The following is a 12,399-nucleotide window of genomic DNA, read 5'->3' on the forward strand; positions in this document are numbered from 1 at the left end:
CTCTCTCTCTCTCTCTCTCTCTGTGTGTGTGTGTGTGTGTGTATGTGTGTGTGTGTGTGTGTGTGTATGTGTGTGTGTTGGGAGGGTGGTTTTGTTGTTGTTGCTTGGTTTGTTTGTTTTGTTTTTGTTTGTTTGAGATCAGTCTAGATAAGTTGTCCCAGGTTGTCCTTGAACTCACAAATACCTTCCTGCCTCAGTCTCCACGCCTGCAGGATTACAAGTGTGTGCCACTACACTGGGCTTGCAGAGTGGGGTAGAGGTAGGAGAATGTTCATGGCTCTCCTAGAAGTGGAATAGAACCCAGCCCTGCTTCCCTATTCACTCTCTCCATAGCACATACTCCTGAATTCAACACAACACACATTGCCCTTGCCATCAGCTTTGCATCAGGCAGTGACTCCCAAGAACTCCTTTGGTGGCCTCTACTCCTAGGCCTCTCTGTTTCTCTTCACTTATCTTAAATATGTCCCCTGCTTTCCAGGGACTTCTGTCACCTTTGTCTAAGAATGTGCCTCCCGTGTGTTCCCAGAAAGTTCTCCCTTGGTGGACACCTGCATGTTGTTAGTGTCAGTCCTGCCTGCTGATAAAAGAAGATCACTTTTGGCAGTTCTGGCCCTATCACACCAAGCTTCTTGCACTCTGGAAATACACTGCCCTTTCAAGACTTTTTATCCATTGCACAAGCTGTTCCCTTTTCTGGAATATTCTTCTGTATCCCTTCAGGCAAGGGCTGGGGCGTTGGGGAGGTTTGACTTTGGCTTTTCAAAGGCGTTTGGGCTGGATTCTGCTGGCAGCAGATGTCAGACTTGCTCATGAAGCAGAGCTCCTGGAAGACATGAGCTCTCTGCAGAATGCCATGGACCATTGGTCAATCTCATTCCATTCTGACAACTGGAACATATTAATTAGATGGAACGATAGTCTTCAGTTATGCAGAGTGGTCACATCATGTGCACACTGGTCTTGGCACATATACAGTGTTTTAAAGGAAACACATTTCTGTGTTTGTTTGTTTGTTTTACATAACGTGAGTATTCCGTCTACTCAATAAGTCTCTCGTCTGCTTAGGTTCATCGATGTAATGAGTATCTCTAGTGTGTCTCTACCCACCCTGATGAGTTTTGAGTTTGTTTTTCTTTAAGATGATGATAACAATGTTGATATGAAATCTGAGAGAATTAAAACCCCTGGAGTGTGTGAGGTGTGGTTAGGAGATGCTGGCATCCTCTATTTCAGCCCTACCCTCATCCATATTCATTCCACAGGCATCTCTAGTTGGCACATAGTGGTCCAGAGCTCTTGGTGGAGACTTTGGTCTGTCTTCATAGCACATACTGTATTTAAGGATCCATATCCTTCCATAATGCACTTGAGCATTCAAAGAAAAAGTCTACGTCTGAATACAGGATCTAGACAATGTCATTCCTCAAATTATCACCATAAAAATGCCCAGGAGGACTTTTCCCTCCTGAGTGATAAAAAGGTGGCATTTCCATTAGCACTGTGGAAATGTCCAAGAGCTAGCAGTTGCTATGGGTGGGTCTTGCATGTGTCGCTATGACCTACCAGGAAGGATCTGAAGGGAAACAGTGAAAGATCTCTGTGCCCTCCCATGTCACAGGTCAGGAAGGAAGCATGTCCTGTGACCCATAATGCTTCCCTAATGGAGGCCATAACTGATCCTGTTAGGTCAAAGAGCTGCTTCCTGATGCTACTTGTAGAAACTCCACGGCTGCAATTGTGGAACCCTGGAGAGGGGACTGATGACCCGGGAGTAAGAGTGTCACGATTTCTAAGCCTTGTTCATTATCTGCTTCTAGCCTCATGTTATATTATGGCTTCTTGTTAAAAGGTTATTATTAAAAGCTTGGTTTGTATCTTGTGCTACTTTGGGAAGTTGTGAAAAATTTAAGGAGTCAGAACCTATTGGAGTTAAATTGGCAGAGAAATTCCCTGGAAGGGGGCTTTGGGAGTTACAAACCCTTGATACTTCTATTGATTTTCTTCCTGACTTTAGCTTTCACAAGCTAAGAACTTTGTTCTAACACATGCCCCATGATGATGTTCTGGCTCACTGTAGACCCCAGAGCCTGGGTCCAGTAACCATTGATCCAAACCCCTGAAACTCTCAGCCAGGTAAACCTTTCCTCTTTAGGGCTGTATAGCTTAAGTGATTAGATACTTTGTGTGAGTAGTGGAAACCTAACTCAGTGTACATCACTGAGTGTGTTTCTTGGCCTCTGTCCTCATCTGCCATGCAGGCACAGTATTTGCCTTTCGACAAGGACAATAAGTAAAATGATAGAGTCTCTGGGACTGTGCAGTGCAGACAGCTGAGACTGTGAACCTCTTTTGCTTCATAGGCAGGCCAAGAGGAAGGGACCAGGGGATGGGAAAACCTCAGCACTGAGAGCTTTCATGGCTTCTACCCTGAGTGCAGCCTAGAAGTAATGTCCATAGAAAGTATTGCAGTGAAACCAGGAAGCCTAAGAGTAGAAGAACAAGGGCTGAAACCACAGTAAAGGGCCCCAGGCATGGATCGCTGCTCTATACGTGCACAACTTGAACACTCAGTATGGTTCCTCAGTGCTACCCCATCCCAGGGGTCTCCTATGTGTGTGTGAGGGTACATACAGGATGTACAGCACAGATGTGTATGGGTGGGTGTGTAGAGATGGTAAACTAGTGCATCCTGGAAAATTCTTTCCCCAATTAGTTCTTTCTGCTTAGCTCACTAATGAGGTAACTGTCCAGAAAATCTAATTTTGAAGTTTATCCATGGTGTGGTTGAGTTATTCTCAAATAATTTGAGCATCCTCCCCCCATCAAAGAAGGCTAATTGGATCCAGTTTGTTTGTAGTGAGACTGCTTGAAAGCAAGTGGAACCGTCTGCTCCCTGGTGTGGGCCACAGCAAGGACAGCTGTCTCCGGTTCTGTTTTTGGAATACCTAAGTATGGGGAGGGTCACTATCAAGATCTTGAAGCATCATTTCGAGCACTCCAGCTCTGGGAATAGCCTGGTTCTGAGGACAGTATGGCAGACTTGTCCCTTGACCATACTCTGCCCCCTCATATAAGCCCTCACCTTGACTCTCCCTCTACAACTTCCCAATTCCCTTCTGAAGACACAAGCCAGTATCCCAGAAGGAGGTAGATGGATTGCTAATGTGAAACAGAATTTGGTGGAGCCAAGCTGGAAATGGCTTCCCAGCTTAGGTCTTCTCCCTGGAAAAATTGCAGTTATGAAGTGACAATAAAAATAATATTATGGTTGGAGTCACCACAACATGAGGGACTATATTAGAAACTCACAGAATTAGGAAGGTTGAGAACCACTGCTCTAGCAGGAAAGACTTGCTCAGCCAAAGCTAGAAGAGACTCCAAAGATGACCACTTTGCAATTGGAACCCAGGATCCCTTATTTTAATGGAAAGGCTATGCTGTCTCTTGCTATACAAACTAGGGCATAAAAGAAAAATTCATAATTCTGCTGCCAGGGACAACTACATTTATTGTGTTGTCTGTCTTCTAGTTATTTACCTTTTCTACTTGAAAACTATTTTATTGTATTTATTTTTGCTTTTATGAAAGAGATGTTTAAATAATCTGAACCACATTTTTAAAGATTTATTTGTATTCTCATTGGGAAGAAGACATAAAGGTATTCACTGATAAATAAATACATATTCACTCATAGATATACATACACCACACATACACCCAGACATATATGCAAATAGAAACATAGACACATTTAGACATATACTCAGATATACACATGCATATATTCATACATAGATATGTTTACACACATACATGCATGCACACAAGTGTATATAAATACACAGCTGTGCTAACATCTATCTTTACATACAGTACCTATATGTAAAGTCAGCTAGAAATACATAGCAATGAGCTTGTCTCCCTCACATCTCATTTTCTCTTCTTCAAACAGCATAGTTTTTTTGGTTAAATTCCCTGTAACTCTTTTTAAAACATTTTGTAATAGCAATGCATACTGTTTAGTATTTGTGTGTGACTGTACAAGTGTGCATATGGATATGCCTACTTTAGTTATTGACTTTATAGGTTTAAGCAATTTGCTATTTCCCGAGAGTCCCACCTTCAACATTATTTTGTTCTTAACTTCATCTAAGGGAATTGTTTTTATGTATTTATTCTCATTTTCCTTCTCGGTTTCTAAATTTTCATTTCATTGTTATTTTCATGTCACTAAAATGGATGCAATTTCATTTCTTAGTCTTTGAGGTTTAATCTTATATTTTGAAGAATTCAGTGTCTGCTGGAAAAAAAAAAAAAAAAGCTCACCAGAAGGTTGTTTTTTCCCTTCCATTTTTAATTCCCCACCCACCCCCAAGGCAGAGACAGGCGTTTGGTTCCTCCTTTCTAGCAATGTTAGCAATGAGAGAGTAGGAACAGGGAAAGCCATGGGGATGGCTGCTGGAAAGGAATTGAGAAAGCTGGGACCTGCTTACAGCAAAAGGAAATGGATCAGCCAAGCTGGCCATACTCATGAGGTCTGGGTTGACCTTAGCAAATGAAAGACAGACTGATCCTGCATTAATCACAGTTCCTTGGGTTATGTCCAGCAGAATGAATGCTTATAATGGCAATGGTATGGGCTTACAGCAACTGAAACAAGAGTGAGGGAGAGAGAAGGAAGGAAGGTGGATGTGCATGCTAGCAGTGGCCTTTGAAGTGTCTTAGTAAGAACGCTAAAGATGTGTACTCTTGTGCACACATGCTTGCGCATGCACAAACACGGTAGGGAGGGGACAGGGCTGGTGCCCATCATGGGGACTGCCTGATCTCCTCACCAACATTCATATTTTGTTTCTGGTTATTCAGAATGAAGATGAACCTCACACTGAGAAAACAGACTCATCAGCAAAAGGGTAAAAAGCACAGGTCCTCATTTACACACTGCGGTATTTAGAGGAGACGACAGTGATGTCTAGTTTTCACTGGCTGGCTCTAAATGTAATAAACCCAGTTCTCCTGGGGAAGGAATTTGTATGTGAAGTAGGTGCCTGCTTCCCTGGACTGTATAAAATACAATCTGCAGTGTAGATAGACCCTGCATTGAGTCAGCTGTGCATTTGCAATTTCAGAATTGGATTTCCTGAGACTTATTTTGTGAGACGTCTTGTGTGTTGACTTCCCCAGTTTTCCCGTGCTGAAGAGTGCTTCTTGTTGCCTTTATATCCAACAGCCCCTTAGCTGTCTGTGGAGGTGTGATTATGTGCTCATCTCAAACACTGTGTGCTGACGGCTTAGCACCTGCAGCAACACTGGAAAATGGCTTGCACTCTGTGCCTCCTAGTCTGAAGCTCATTCATCAATTATATTTAACTTTCTAACTAAGCTTTTTCAAAGTTTGCAAGAATTTTTTATATGATAATTGCTTTTTACATGAAAGGCTTTTTTTATTTTAGGAATTTGTTCTTTATTTACATTTTTTCTGGTTTTATAGTTCTTGGTGACATCAATTTCCACATATTGTCTTCATGATTGTTTTCCTGCTCCTTTTATCTACTCCCATGATAGCATTAATTTAAAAAAATATTTACTTTATTTTATGTGTGTGTGTATGAGGAAGCAGAGGTCAGAGGTCATAGGTACTGGATCCCTTGAAGCTAGAGTTTCAGGCAGTTGTAAGCTGCCATGTAGGTGCTGCGACGAGAACCTTGGCCCTCTGCAAGAACAGTAAGAACACTTAGCTATTGGGTTAAGCCCAATGCAAACATTTTCAATGTGTGACTTTTTTCTGTTAGTTGTATGCCATGCAATATTTTGATTCCTAGCCTCAGAAACACTCCAAGAAGATTTGATAACACCACATCCACAAATAATGGAGAAAGAAAAATCTTGCATGAAAAAGTTCTTTGTGTGTTATTAGAGGACATGAAAACATAGAAAACATTTAAAATAATATTTTCCAAAATCCCCCAAATTTGTATAGTATCTAGAAGAAAATACAAAAAAAGGTCCATTAAATATAATCAAAATACTGTCTAGAAATAGGGCCTTGGACTGGAGAATGGAATGCATAGGACCTGACATCCGTGAGGCAGAACAGTTACTCAAACAATGGAAAACAAATACAGTGCTGAAAGGAGCTGATAGGAAGACTGAAGGAGGGTGGGGGAGTCAAAGCATGCCTGGAGAGATGGAGTAAGCCAATGAAGGAGGAGAAGTCAACCTGGCATCCCAGGAGGGGACTGGATGCATATGGCTTCAGTGGTCTGAGGGAAAGTCACTCTGTACTCTTACGTCCAAGAGTGAGAGGTGGGAAGGAAGTCACTTCAGCTTTATACAAACTTGGTAAACTGACCACTCATAAAACTCACCTGACAAAAAGGACATCAATATTTTTGCAATGTTTTTATTAATTCTTTGAGAATTTCATACCATATATTTTTAAATATAGCCACTATCCCTTCTGTAGCTCCTGCATTAACACCGTCTCTACCTTCCTATTCTTTCTTATGCAACTTTGCAATTACCTCCTCTTCTTCCTCCTCATTTGGACATCAAGCCCACTTTGTGTTGTCCTACTGGTCTTGAGAGCCAGGCCTGCCCCTTTGCATGGCCAGCCTACCCGGGATCACATAGTTAAAGAAGACTGATTCCCTCTCCCAGAAGCTCTTAAATGCCAATAGCTCTTCAGCTAGTGGTAGGATTTCATGTCCACCTTCCCACCTCTATGCTGGGATTTTTGTCTGGTTGGAGCTTACACAAGTTTATATGTGTACTTGTCCTGTCTGGAAAACACTGTGCCTACCACCACTGACTCTCACAATCTTTCTGACTCCCCTCTGAGAAAGTCTTTGAGATATGCAGGGAAAGTGGGTGGGAAAGTCCCATTTAGGACAAAGCACACCATGGTGAAAAGGACATCAAGCTTTATGAGGGAATATCCAGAAAGAAAGCACTGCCATGCTTTCTAAGAAAGACCAAAATAAACCCAGAGAGTAAGAATCAAGGATCCTTAAATGACGGTTGGGCAGCAACCCCCAAATCGAATGCACTTGACATAAATATGATTCAAAGCTCAAATATCTTACAAATATAATTTAGAAGTCAAATGATCCCTCTGCCATCAAGCAAAATTAAAAGCAATCGGATTCTCTAGACAAAACAAAAAGTCTTTTAAACAAAATCACGGCATGAATACTAGACAAGCGAAAATCTGGCATAAGTGTATGAAACTTCTGGCATTTAAGAAAGGGAATCTATTTGACTTTAAATTTCAGAATATTCTCAGCAGAACAGAAAACATTCCTACTGACCCAGAGGAATATTTTGGTCTTTATGTAAATGTTTATTTAATAAAAATACATTACTGAACCAGAGGAAATTGCCATAATTTTTGTGGGTGAAGGTTTAGAATGAGGAAATTTACATGATTCAATGAATAACAATCACACTACCTCAAATTATATTAATTGATTTTTATTTTTAAAGGCAAAGTAAATAAATCATACAGGACGCAATTATGGCTTCAGAGTAATTATAAATGATAATGAATCTTTGGAATTTTAAAGGCCGTGGCACAATCAGGAGGTAGAAGACTGAGAACATCATAGGGAGTGCATGCTTATTTATTTATTTAGTGAGGACTCACAGGACACTGATTATATTTCATGGGTCATGAAACAAGGGTTGAAACAAGTGTATAAATGTAATAATGTAAAAAATGTACTGGAGTTTTATTATGAGACAAGGAGCTATGAATCAAACTTAGAAAAAAAAACTTCTGTTCCACTACATTTCAACCTGAAATAGCACTATAAATTCATGGCTTGATGTGTATCTACTCATCTGCCCATCCATCTTGGCCTTTCTAGGTATATCTACTTACTGAATGGACAAGATAACAGTCGCAACAAGTCCTTCTAGTGACCTAGATCTTTGTGTCTAAATACTGTCTTCAATTAAAATACCAGGCATGCCTAGAAAAATGGCTGGGTTCTGGGTATGGCTCATTGAAATTGCAAGATACCTGTATTAACCAGGGTTCTCCATAGTAGCTGAACTTTATAAATGGAAAATGGGTTTTATATGTATATATGTGTGTGTGTGTGTATATATGTCTATGAATATGTGTATGTAAATATGTCTGTGTATATGTGTATGTGTGTGTATGTATGTATGGGATTTATTAGAATGGCTTACATGCTGTGGTACAGCTAAGTGAACAATGGCTGGTTGTGGAAGGAAAGTCCAAGGATCCAGTATTTGCTCAATCCATGGGGCTAGGTTCTCAGTTGGTCTTCAGTACTTGCTAGAATCACAAAGAAGTAGGCTCTAATGCCAGTGAAGGTGTGAGCTTGCTAGCAAGGTGAGAGCAAGCAGACAAAGAAGAAAAGCTTCCTTCTTCCCTGTCCTTACATAGGTTGCAGCAGAAGGTGTAGCCCAGATTAGAGGTAGGTTTTTCCAGCTCAAATGATCTAGATTAAGGGTGTGTCTTCCCAAGTCAAGATCCAGATTAGAAGTGGATCATCCTATTTCATATTAAGAAAAAGTACCTCACAAGTATCCCCTCCATCTTGGGTTTTTAGTTCATTCTGGATGCAATTGAATAAAGTTGACAGTCACAGATAGCCATCAGTATGCCCCTGTTACATGAGAAAGTAAGGATGGATTTGAAGAATAATGGAGAGATGTCACAAGGGCTCAGGATCCACCTTTCATGGGTAGTCCCATTGCTTAACACCTCAAGTTCTAGGAATTAGCTTTTTTACTGCTTTGACAAAATATGCCGAGAAAAGCAATTTAAGAAAGGTTTGGTTGTGGATCACAGTTTGAGAGTGTTGCCCCATCATGCTGATGTTGTCATGGTAACAGAAACGTGAAGTAGTTGATTCCATTATATCCACAGTAAAGAACTGTTTCTTATAGCTAATCCTTGTTCACTCTGCTGGCTTTCTCCTTTATATTCTGCCCAAGACCCCAGCCCATGAAACAGTACCATCTATACTTGGGCTGGGTCTTACCACTCCAGTTTTGATACTGTAGGTAAATGCTACAGACATGACCAGAGGCATGCTTCTTTAGTGATTCCTGACTCTGTCACGTTGACAATCAGTGTTAACCATCTCATTAAGTATGAAGTACAACACACTGAAAAAATAATATCTATGAAATTTACTAGGATGAGAGAAACCACTTATAATTACAAAAAAAAAATGGTCAGACTATAAACTTTATGCTCTTGTTCAAACCATAAATAATCCCAGTGTCATTGGTAATAGAGGAGGTACTTATATAGTGTACACTACATAGCCTCACCTACCCATTGCAGGCACTCATTTAGTACTAGCTACATAGCTTCATCCTCTCACAGGGGTAGTGGTCCATGGTCCCTTCCATGGTAGCCTCTCTCAACTCCGGAGCAGAGTCCCTAGCAACCTGTCTGTCACCATATTCAGAGCTCATCCACTTCCTGTCCAGCTCAGCCACCCTGGACACCCTGGCCAGTGTATCTCTGCCTCAAGCAGCAACAATAGACCACACAAAAGAATTCAATTTTCGTGTCAGCCAGGGCAGCAGGTCTTAAGTCCTGCCTTAAATTCAAATCATACTAATGCTTGGGCCTCACTCCCAAGATCATGATCCAACCTTTAAAAATTAGCTCTAGTGAGTTACATTCAGCCAGAATGAATGAGAAAAATATGACCAAGTTAGATAAAAGGGAGTCTGACTTGTCCAGTCTCAATAAACAATATAAACCTGAACATGGCACTGCTTAATCCTGGCTCAGCAGAGAGGAAATATCAACCATTCCAAAATACCTTTCACCAGCTTCAGCTAAACTTTACATAATAACTACGATTTGTTAATGTCACATATTTGGTGACAATATCAATCAACAACCAGTATTTATTGAGTGTTTGCAACGTGTGAGCCACTGTCTAAATATTTCCCATGTATTTGCTCCTCACGTCAAATCCAGTTTCCAAGGAAGCCAGCTTCAGTAATAACTAACATTTGTGTTAGGCCGTAGAAAGTGAAATGATTGCCATTTGACCATTTTTGGCTTACAAAACAGCAATTTCACATGGTTCAGCCCCATATCACATTGCATGGCTGATGCCAGCCCTGCCAGTGCCAGGAAGCCTGGACAGAGGCCCAGTGGTCAGAGGCAAGAGGAGAATTTGGACCTAACCTACGTCTCAAGAGCATTGGTTTCTAAAAATGAGCAGTGTTGGGGTCTTTAGCCCTTAAAAGTCAAGGCTCCAGACTCCATCAATAAGTGCGAAGCTACTCGGAATGAAAGGGGTCCCTTTAATTCAGAAGAGATGATGGAGGAGGAAGCGCCAGGTGACAAGGGAGCTCCCGCCCCATGATTAACCTGGAATTTAGTCTGTAGCTTGGTAGGAAATGCTTATGCCAGCAATCATGATTTGGCCCTTGCTCTGTGGAGCAGCACTTAAAGGCTCACAGGAGTTTTAACTGGGGCTGTGCTATTTCTGAACTTAACGGAGGGTGCAGTCCAGGTCACTTGTCTTCGGGCTCTACCTATCTAGCATGGGTACTACATTGATGTCTGAAGGATGTGGTAGATCACAGGTATCAATGGAGCTCAGGATCAGATGATTCGGGATGGGGGCGTGTCCCTGCAGGAGGATAGGCAGTGTCCCTCCACAGAGAAGAACGTGTGTAAGTGGACGTCAGCTGAGAGGCAGACAGATGCAGAGGTTACTCTGGGGAATTCACTGTTCAGAATTAGTTGTTCTCCATCTCTCTTTCATTGTTGTAGTTTGGGTTTGGAAAGATGGTCTGACTACGGAGCCCGTACTGACCTTGAACTTGAGATCTTTCTGCCTTAAACTTCTACAAGTATAAACATGTTTGGCTGCCAAGCCCACTGATCTTTCTTGTTTAACATCTCTGCTTCATTTGACACATTGCTGTGTTAAGAAAGACTACACTTCTTCATTTCCTTGGTAAGCAGGGGCTGTACATAAAGGTGTTGGTCATTGTGTGGTCTGTGGATACTTCTGCCAGAAGCTATGTCCTATGTCTTCCTGTTTCATCATTATACTCAGCCACGAAGCACTCAGGATGTTACCCCTAGGCTGAACGGGCAGGCTCAGACACTGTTCTCAAATCCATATGTGGTCTTTTCTTCCCCTCTTAGGGGAGCTGATGCTCCTCCTGAAGTCCCTAGGTTTCTGAGAAGATCATCCGCTAGTTTTGCCCCTACGCATCATATCACCTAAGTACTGACTGGGTAGTTCATTAGGCTCAAACTGAGAGCCTCCCAGAAGGGATGGAAATCACAGAGGTGCATGCTCAGCTGCTACAAAGCAGTCAATTCACTATTTAAGGTCCTCACAGCCAAAACTCGGAAATCATTTTCTTTCCCTGCTCACCCAGCCTGGCTGTGGCACTCAGGACTGTCACCCCTGAAACTTAGGATATCTCTAAGGGCAGCAGCTGAACTCATGGGCTCAGCACCCCTGTCTGAGAAGAAGCCAGAGCCAGCAGCTCATCAGTGAGGTGTCCAACTCTTATATCAGGGGCCGGGAGGAATCTTTCTTAGGCCACTGGGTAACTCAAAACTCCTATAAGCCCCAATTTTCCCTTAAATCGACTTTGCTGCCCATCCATTCTTTTACTCCAACAACTTTTCCAGAATGTTCTTTGTACAATTCATCACTCTTGATTTTTTTCCTCTAGCAGATTCTTTAAAGAAAGAAGTTTGCTGTTTCTCAACCATCCAGCTGATGGCATGGTCACAGCAGTCCCAACTAAGACGTTTGTTAGCTGAACAAGCACACTGTCAAATTCCCACTTGTGGCTGACAGCCTTTTGGATGATACTGGTTGTTACTGATGATATTTGATTCAAATCTCTGGGCATACCTAGACTCCTTCAAAGACAAAGTAAGCTCCTACCGAGCAGCTCTAAATGTTCTTCTTTACTATTAATGCTAGAACATTGTCTCCAAGGAGCAGAAGGAGGTTGAAAAAGTATGTCATGGTCCATTTATTGTTTCCTAAAGGCTGTGCTCTGCCCCATAATGACCTATGAAGTCAGAGAAAGCTCGAGGAAAGACCATTCGGAAGACAAGGACAGTCAGACCCCTCTGTGTTCAAGTTCCCATGGATGGTGTTTTAGACAGTTTCTCCACTCTGCTCATTTCCTGGTCTCTTTGTTGGGGCCATGTGCACCATGGGTGAAAGAGTTGGTTTCTGAGCAGGCAACTAGACTGTGGGCCAGTTCATTCTGTAACATCTAGGGCATTCTGAGACACATCTTCATCAGGACATTCAAGACAACAAGGACCTCCTCTGCCACACACACTTGCGTGATGGCGGTATTTGAGGTGAAAACTTCAAGGAAAGTCAGCCTCCTGCCTCCGCATTG

The sequence above is a fragment of the Mastomys coucha genome, unplaced genomic scaffold (assembly GCF_008632895.1).
Source record: "Mastomys coucha isolate ucsf_1 unplaced genomic scaffold, UCSF_Mcou_1 pScaffold9, whole genome shotgun sequence".
Classification (NCBI taxonomy): Eukaryota; Metazoa; Chordata; class Mammalia; order Rodentia; family Muridae; genus Mastomys; species Mastomys coucha.